General features: G+C 43.5%; 1 long non-coding RNA gene across 1 annotated transcript in view; it reads right to left on the bottom strand.

The window, feature by feature from the left end:
• The window catches only part of LOC144135143 (uncharacterized), a 55850-nt gene extending 47855 nt beyond the window's left edge, over positions 1–7995 (bottom strand). Inside the window, exon 1 of the long non-coding RNA XR_013315391.1 lies at positions 7854–7995. This is a non-coding gene — a long non-coding RNA (uncharacterized LOC144135143). The remainder of the gene's footprint in view (positions 1–7853) is intronic.
• Between the last annotated feature and the right edge of the window lie 1645 nt (positions 7996–9640).

Below are 9640 nucleotides of genomic sequence, written 5' to 3'. Positions count from 1 at the left end.
CCTGGGGTTCTTTAACGTGCACTGACATCGCACAGTACACGGGCCTCTAGAATTTCGCCTCCATCGAAATTCGACCGCCGCGGCCGGGATCGAACCCGCGTCTTTCGGGCCGGCAGCGAGCGCCGTAACCACTCAGCCACCGCGGCGGCTGGTTAGGTTAATTAGTCGACGACTAAGATACGGGGTAATGGAAGTTAACAGGGAAATGTACGAGGCGAGGCCCCACCAATTTGCTCAGGATGGCATTAACTACGGTGGTGCCACTGGCAAGAGGGTGGGTAGTAGGATAGGTCGCCAGGCAACAACTTTTTGGGGGGAACCAAGAGCTCTGAGGGAACCAGTGTAGAGAAGGAAGAAGCAAGATCTAAGGGACGATGGAGCCATAGGAGAAGAAATAGACAAAAACGCCAGGGCCAAGTTAATTCAGATATATGTTTCATTAACATGCAAGGTGGCAGGAATAGACTGAAATCGGAGGAAATAGAAGAATCGTTAGGGCAGGAGGAATTCATGGTATATGGTTTAGTGGAACCGCGCTTAGAGACATGGAACAACCACCCTCTAACCCAGACTACGCATGTGAATATTGGAATAGAACAGAGGGCAGCAGAAAGGCATGTGGAATTGGGGGCATTCATTAATAAAAGTAAAAATTCCGAAAGGGTTAAACTGGGATGCAAGGAAAATTTATGGCTAAAAGGAAAAGTGGCAGGGTAGCAAACACTCCTTGGCTTTGTATACCTGTGGACAGAAGCTAATGCCAAAAAGGAAAACAGGAAAATGTTAGAATGTATTGCAACCGACATTGATGAGATAGGAGGATAGGGCGAGATAATCATATTAGGCGCCATGAACGCTCATCTAGAAGACCTGGATGGGGACACAGATTCGACAGGAAGCATGCTGCAGGACATGTGTGACAGGCATGATTTAGTTTCATGCAACAGTACCGAGAAGTGTGAAGGGCTCATAACATGGGAGGCAGGGAGTGTGCACTCAACGATAGATTATGCACTAATGTCACAAAGGATGTATAATAGATTACGGGTAATTAGCATAGATGAACATGGTTCCAGAAGTCTAGGTAGTGACCACAAGCGTATCAAGTTGAGTTTCAGAAGAGAAACCAAAGTAGGACTGAAACTAGATGAACATTCAGAGGGGAATTTTTACTCAGTAAAGCAATTAGAAGCAGCAGCCAAACAAATTGAGAAAGTAATTTTTGAGGATAGTTAAACAGAATGGACTTGCACCAAGTTACCTCGATTACTGCAGCCAGAGCTAGCTAAGGTGCGAGTAAAGCTAAAAGGGAAACGACGCAAACCCAAGAGTTGGTGGGATGAGGAGGTCAAGAGGGCGATAGAGAAACGTCAGGAAGCGTCCAGGGAACACAGATATTCTAAGAAGAGGGGGGAACCAGAAGTTGAAGTAGACAGAAAACGAGATACCTTCATAAACTGTAGAAGAGAAGAATCCTATTTGATTGATGAGAAAATTAGAAGAAAAGGTGCCCAATGGATGTCAAAATTAAATAAAAAAGATAGGAAAGCAGCTCAAAATTCTGGAAGCATCTAAATCCAATGAGTAATAAGACTAGGTTAGAACAAAGGTTTATTGTTACAGATCAGGGTATTCGACTAGAAGGGGATGAAGCGATAAAACACATAGGAACACGGATGACAGAAAAATTTAAAGAAATGTTGCACATAATTTATCGAAGGAGGATAGACCGGTTACTGCAATAGCTTCACTTGAACAAAGCGAGTGGGAAAGGGCAGAGAAGAAGGTTCCTAGCGGCACACCAGCAGGACCAGATGGTATTCCGATTACGTTAATAAAGTAGCTAGGACCAAAATCCAAGCAAACATTTGTGCAGGTAGTGAATAAGAAGATAGTGGATGGGAAAGTCCCCCATGAATGGCGATTAAGTAGAATGAATATGATATATAAGGGAAAGGGGGACAAAGGTGACGTAAGTAACTGTGACAGTGACATCTGTTGTTTACAGGGTGGTGATGCAGATTGTAAAGGAGAGATTGCCCCGCTAGGGGAGCTACAAAATGGGTTCCGGAAACAAAGGAGGTTGGAGGACAATCTGTTTTCATTGAAGCAGTGTATAGAGATTGCTGAAAAAGAACACAGGCTCCTATGGCTAGCATTTCTGGATATTAAGGGAGCCCACGACAACGTTAATCAAGAGTATCTGTGGGGCATACTGGGCACATTGGATGTGGAAGAGGGAGTAATTAATCTTTTTAAAGATATATATAAAGATACCAGAGTGCTTATAAAATGGAAGAAAATTGTATCAGAGCCTGTAGAGATACAGCGGGGGCTTATGCAAGGTTGTCCTCTGTCTCCTTTGTTGTTCATGTTGTATCTGCAAGGGTTGGAGGCCAAACTAGAGAGGAGCGGATTAGGCTTCAACCTTTCTTTTTTCAAGCAAGGAGAATTGATTAAACAGTCATTACCGGAACTAATATACGCCGATGATATAGTGCTAATGGCTGACAACAAGGAAGATTTACAGAAGTTCATAGACATATGTGGTACAAAGAGAGGTAGATTAGGTTGGAAGTTTAGTTTGGAAAAATCTGCAGTCATAATATTTAACGATGAGGTCGGCGAGCATAGAATACAGGAGTTCACGCTAGAAGTAGTGGATGAGTACAAGTATTTTGGGGTGTGGATAAAAACAGTGCTGAGTATGTGACAGAGCAAGAAAAATATGTAATGAACAAAGCTAGTAGGAATGCAGCTGTCATGAAAAATAGGGCACTGTGGAATTACAATAGGTATTAAGTAGTAAGAGGGATCTGGACAGGGGTGATGGTTCCTAGCCTTACTTTCGGTAATGAGGTCCTGTGCATGAGACCAGATGTTCAAGCAAGGTTAGAAATTAAACAACGTGGCATAGGGAGGCTAGCTTTTGGAGCACATGGCAGTACACCAAATCAGGGGGTACAGGGTGATATGGGATGGGCGTCGTTCGAGAGCAGAGAAGCTAACAGTAAGATAACATTTGAGGAGCGATTCAGAAAAATGGGAGAAAGTCAGTGGGCTAGGAAAGTTTTTAGATACCTGTACATAAGGAATAATGATACGAAATGGCGAAAGTGAAATAGAAAATTGACAAGCAAATATCTGGACAGCATTCGGGGGGCAAATCAGCAATTATCGGTTAAGAAAAAGGTTTAAGAAACAGAGAGCTCTGTGGAAAACAGGGATGCTGACGAAATCAGCACTGGGAACATACAGGATTTTTAAGCAGGAAATTGCCAAAGAAAATATTTATTATAATTGTAGGGGAAGCTCTTTGTTGTTTGAGGCCAGGACGGGAGTTCTGCGGACTAAGACATATAGAGTCAGATACCACAAGATAGACACGTTGTGCGTTGCGTGCGGAGAGGAGGAGGAAACGGCTGAACACTTGATACTTTTCTGTAAAGGGCTTCACCCTACAGTGGAAAGCAGCGGGGCAGATTTATCCAGCGCATTGGGGTTTAAGGACAGTGAAGGGAAAATAAATTTTAAGCGGGTAGACATAACCAAGCGAAGGTTATCTGATTGTTGGCTAAAATCAAGAGAAGAGTAAAATTTCATATGTGATGGCTAGGTGGCTTGAGCCACCGCCCGAGTTCAAGGGTTCGGCCGCATCCATCCATCCATCAATCTATACTCTTGGTTGCGTCTACGATTTTAGTGCAAGGAGTAGGTGTGTGACTGGTGTTAGCTGCGCCATTCGTCGAGCTTCTTCAGCACGCTATAGGTAGGCGGGGACGTCTATGTAGTCTTCGTTGGTGATCTTCAGCAGCATTGTGACGAGCATGATCGAGACATCCCTGCCATGCACAAGCTTGAATGTCAGCTGCGTTGTTTCATGCAGCGCTTTTGTACGCGAAGGCCACGCATGCTGCACGTTCATATTGCATATCTTCTGTTTCGTTTTTGAGATACATACCAGACGTGTGTGCGATGTGCTTGCGCTGTAATACCCTTTCTACCTGGATGACGCACACTTTTCCTTGGCTACGTTGTCCGAGAGTAGTGAACGATAAGCTGCGTCAGCTGCACCGTGTACGCTGCTTTACAGTTTGTGATAAATACTTGGAGGTATCAGAAGCTCCATAGAGTCATGCGGCCGGAATGGCATTTCAAGCTGGCACGCCAGCACAACACGTGACGACTAGGAGTGTGCCAATAGCATTTTTTCATATCGAATCGAGTACGAATTGGGTAGCTTTGCTACCTATTCAGATACGAATAGTTCAGCTGAAAATTTAATCGAGCACAAATATAATACTAAAGGAACCAAAATGAATATAAATCAATTATTTTCGCGAATAATTTCTACATTTGCGAATATTCAATCAGCTATCATAAGGAAAACCTATAGCGCAACACTGATCTTCATTTGGGAGGCTCTAAAGTGGGGTCAGTGTATTAAGTTTACAGTTGTGATGTTATAATCATAGGAAAAGTACGTACTGCTTTTGATATGCTGAACCTGCCTAGGCCCTGCTGCGTCATCCAATTTCGGAAGCATGTATGAGGATTACGGGCACCACCATGCGAGTAAACTCCACCATGGCGCTGAACCCTGTATCCCGCGCCATGCCGATCCCAGCAAAATGGTAACGTTACGTATACGGTCCCTATTTTTGGACTAGTTGAAGAAACATACGGTTGGTCTTATTTGAATTTGTCGCCAACCATTCGAAAAATGTTGGAAAATTTGAGGTCATATTCGTTTCGTTTCGAATCATTTTGAATATCCAATATTTGATTCTTTAGAATATTCGAATAAGGAAATAATAAATTGGGTGTTTGAAAGTTTAGAATATTTGCACAATCTTACTGATGATCACAAGTTTGAAAGGCCTTGCGTATAGGTGCGACCTCGTTTTTGATTCTGTTAAGACTACCACGAGGCCCTAGTTCTATATCATTATATACTTGGCCTCCACCTTGGAGGAAGTGTTGCTGGCGTAAGCGGTGACTAAATTAACAAAAAAAGCGGGGCTAGTTCGTGCTTTCGACCAACTGCCCGCGAGGTAGTAACTAGCAGTAAAAACAAGGGATAATGAAAATACACCTATGGCAATGCGTACCATGAGCTTGGCGGCAAATGTGTTCGGTACGCACGAATAGTGCCAGACTCTAGTTGGTGCAAGTAGTCCTTCATGCCGGTGCTGTGTTGATGGTGAAATCGTGCAGCCCGATGCGTCTGTATGGGCCGTAACTAAGAATGTGGCCAGCTTCCCCGCAATGGAACAACATTGGGAAGTTTTGTGAAGTGCCACTATCGTAGCCTTTCACGGGTCAGGAGCGTCACTTCTACCTTGAGCGGGCGACTGCTAAAGGGCGTGGTTTAAGCACACTAGGTTCATGTCGACGACGCCTGGAGACGTCTCATCAGGGGCGAGGACAGCGTACTGCCACAGTATAGCTGATTGCAGGAGGTTATACTGCGGACGTCGTGGTTAGTGAGACCGCGGAGTTCATGACTACCTCACCTACAGTGCGCACAAGCGTCGCTAAATAAGTCGGTGTTGGAGATTGCAAAATTTGGCACAGTGTTCGAACGCAAGCCAGTGCTCCTAATAGTCATGGCTGGTGTATGGCAAGTGTACCAAGTCTCCATCTCTCTGTGGTAATGTCGAGCTATTGTAGCAAAGGCCTTCTCGAATGGTAGCTGCCATGGCAGAAAATCCCGTGCATTTTGCGCGTTGTGTATTTTTCGCTAGAAAAGCTTTGGCGTGATCATCAGAAGGTAATTCTTTATCTTCAGGTATTTTACGATCCTAATCCCAAAATAGTAGCATCAATTCTTTGACGCAGGCACATAATGGGGATTACGATCATGTTTGCGGCACTGAAGAAAGGTAATCCTTTGTGTAAAGGATGATCGCCATCAGTGAAGTCTAGTAGTTCTCAGACCAAGTACAAATCACTGCACTAAGGAAGTAACAAACAATTTGCGCGAAAAGGTGATTTTCTTGCTGACTGTAGCACTAAAATATCAAGTGATTTTTGGATAGTATATCTAAAAACGAAAACTAGTTAGAAAACAGGACGAACTCGGCTTACAAAGCTTAATTGTGGAGTAATCAATTACTTAACCATAAACTTTGTGCCCTTTCATACTGAAGCGACATATACGGGCTGAGACTTTCAGCCAGACGAAGCCGTTTCTTCGTTTCATAGCTTTGTCTCGTTGAAAAAGCTGAAAGCTGAGAAGTCCCAAACAGTCTAGCAAGACCAACCACACTTTTCGCCTGTGGCATTGCAACGTTGTCGGGTCACAGTTCTGATATTGAGTGGCAGAATGCATCTTGGCGGCACAGCGGCTCTAAATCCAGCACTTCCACCAGATGCGACGTAATTGTGCAAACGCCGTCCACGATAGACGGGCTGAATGCTATTGCACAGAATCGATCCGTTGATCCGCAGAACCCACTAAAACTGCAAAAAATTAGGCAGCGACGATAGCACAAGCAGGCTCAGCGGTAGTCGAAGAAGCGGTAGTCGACTGTTAGTAGCTCGTGGATGCGCTTAATTTAAAGCTGACTGACTAAATAATCCAGGCTGTACCAGGAAAGTCACGGTAACAGCTCACGTTGTTAAACAGAACCCACAACGTTTAGAAATCCAAGAAGACTGTGCGGACTACGAACGCACAAGGTGCTTGCTGATGCTGCATAACAGGGGAACTCGGTATTACTGACAGCTAAAAAAAGTGCTATGAGTAATAAAATGGTACATGGTCTTTCTCATATTAGGCACCTGAGCTGTGAAGTGAACTAATATACGAAGGATGAAGTGTGCAAAGGAAGCGAGAAAGAGCGGGCGAAGTCCACTACGGATAAGTATCAACCACAATCACTGGCTTTGCATAGAACATTAAGGACTTCTTGTATTTCACCTGCATCAAAACGCGCCTGCTGCGTGCCGGATGCACTGCCGCTTTAGAGAGCTCATTAGGACAACGACATAGCAAACTTTGCTACTGCAGCGATGCTGCAGTAAAGAAAGGCTCAGGAGTTTTTAATCATAATGATAAACGATTTTGGCAAAAGTGCCACGTGATACCCTGAGGTGAAAGTTATTGTCCCCCACAAATACTCGCTCTCGCGTGCCGCCGACTTTAGTACGCCCAGAGAGAGGAAAAATAAAGGGAACTCCTTTTACAGGACTTAGCTTGAGCAGGCAGGTCGCATGACGAAGTGCTCCTTGGTGGTGATTCTTTCCGCATGTCTGGAGCAAACGTATTACGGCTGCTGCTCTGCTGATGTAGCTGAATGGCCGTTGTGGTGGCGGCATGACGTTAGCAAAAACGTAGCCCTATACTTTGTCTCAGTACCAGTTAATTCCAAGCTTTGTCTACCTACTACATTATTCTGTGTGTCTTGTTAACAGCATCAGACACTCCAGGCGATTGAACAGATGGCGCTGACAGCGAACGCGGCAGAGGATTGAAGAGTAGCTCATACTTTCTAGCATGATATTGCCCATTGTATACATTCCTGCAGAACTGCATCTTCAGCCTTCACCCCGATATGCGCTATCTGTCGACACCGGAATCTTGCACTAAATAATTATGGCTTGGAAAAACAAAGTTTGCAAGAATAACGAAACGTTGTAAATGAGTCATTTTTAGTAAAATTGGCACACCTTCAAAAAGTGCCTTGAAGAGTTTTATTTTCTCTATAGAACTGCTCGCATAAGCGACAGAGAATAAACCCTTTCTGTTCGTAGTAAACACTTATTAAACACTATTCAACGTTTTTGCTTTGTACACATGCAATGTCGATTGGCATTTGAAATTTGTGATATGATAAGAATGTACTCACAGTGGGGTTCGAAATCACCAGCAGTGCAGAATTCTTTAAGCGGCAGTGTCTCTGCTGATATGAACGCCTCTCCACCTAGAGCAATGCGGTCATATAATACACGCTTATTCGATTCTGTAGGCAGCGCCTTATATAGAATCCACCAAGCCATCTAGTCATCTTCTTGATGTCGTACAAATTATGCTGCGGAATAATTTATTCTGGCATACTGGAACCTTTTGGCACATTTCATTGCTTCACTCGTAACTCTCCCTGTGTGCTAGCAATAAATAATTTCTCATTATTAGAGGCCTTGGAGGTTTCAAGGAATGAATTGTGTACGAGGTCATTGATTTCCCTCAGCCGTATAAGTGCAGTTCAATCTCATAGCCCTTTCCCAAGAAAGCGAATAGCAATGAAGCTACCCTTTCTTACTGCATGCCAACGCATCAACGCGCGCTATTCGTGAAATAAATAAAAACCTACAGATACTTGGGCTTGATTCGGAATTTAGTCTTTGCCTTTTGTGGCGACACAAAAAGGTTGGCGGCCGCAGCTGCAGCCATTGACTGTATGTGCCTAATATTAATTTCATTTCTCCCGCATATTTTGACTGTGCAGTACGTGCAGTGCATTTCGTTTTTATCCGGCGGATAAATACAGCACAACAGTATAGGCTAAAGATATTTCTTCGCATAACAAAGAAAATACATTAAAAATGTTCGAAACAGGATAGTGTGGTATACCGCGTGATAGTGCTCCTTCTCATTTCTTTATCAGAGCTTTCATATATATATATATGAAATAAGTCAATGTGCGCCCGGCAAGGATATATATATATATATATATATATATATATATATATATATATATATATATATATATATATATATATATATATATATATATACGCAGATAAGTTAAATGAAATGAGGGGCCCGTTTGACAAACCTATGAAGGGAGCTAACAGTCACCGAAACCAAGGTGCATAGGGGAATGTTTTTTTAATGTGTTGTGCTTATCAGTGGGAGAATATAGTACTTAGATAAATCGCTTAAAGAAAATTACTTATAAAGCAGCAGAAAAAACAACCATGCCGCCGGTGGGATCCGAACCCACGACCTCCGAATATCGCGTCCGGTGCTCTTACCAACTGAGCTACGGCGACGGCTGTCCAATCTGCTGCTCTCGTGGGTATGTATGTTCATTGGGTGTAAGCGAACCTTGAGAGTGTTCACCAGCGCCACCCTCGACCATAGCGGCGGACGTAGCACGTCCTGTAATACCGCGAGTGTGACGTGGAACGTCATCTAACGGCGAGGGCGGAAACTGTATATATATATATATATATATATATATATATATATATATATATATATATATATATATATATATATCCATGCCGGGCGCACATTGACTTATTTCACAAGAAAAATACAGAAAAGTTAGGATAGGGTTTAACATGTTTTTCAGAAGTTTTACTGTGACTCGAGTAATAATAGAACTTCGCGAAAATGCAGGAGTTATCTGTGTGAAACATTAGTAGGGGGTAAACCTCCGACCTCCTGAAACACCACCCACCAACAATCCACCTACCTATCCACTTCACAAGTCCTCCATCGCAGAGAAGGCCACGTAAAAGTGGAACGAGGAAGCGACGTTGAAAGTTACTAGACGCCGTGCCGTGAAAGCTATCTGTCCTCGAGAAGCACTAATAATGCAAATAACAAAAATGTTGTTAATTTCCAGTACAGAGATACGATCGCGATCCTGCCGAAGCTTCAAAAAGCCTGAGTTGCAGCGCCCGC

This window comes from Amblyomma americanum, chromosome 5 (genome assembly GCF_052857255.1).
Source record: "Amblyomma americanum isolate KBUSLIRL-KWMA chromosome 5, ASM5285725v1, whole genome shotgun sequence".
In the NCBI taxonomy this organism is placed as follows: domain Eukaryota; kingdom Metazoa; phylum Arthropoda; class Arachnida; order Ixodida; family Ixodidae; genus Amblyomma; species Amblyomma americanum.
This window is presented reverse-complemented; position numbering and strand designations above follow the sequence as displayed.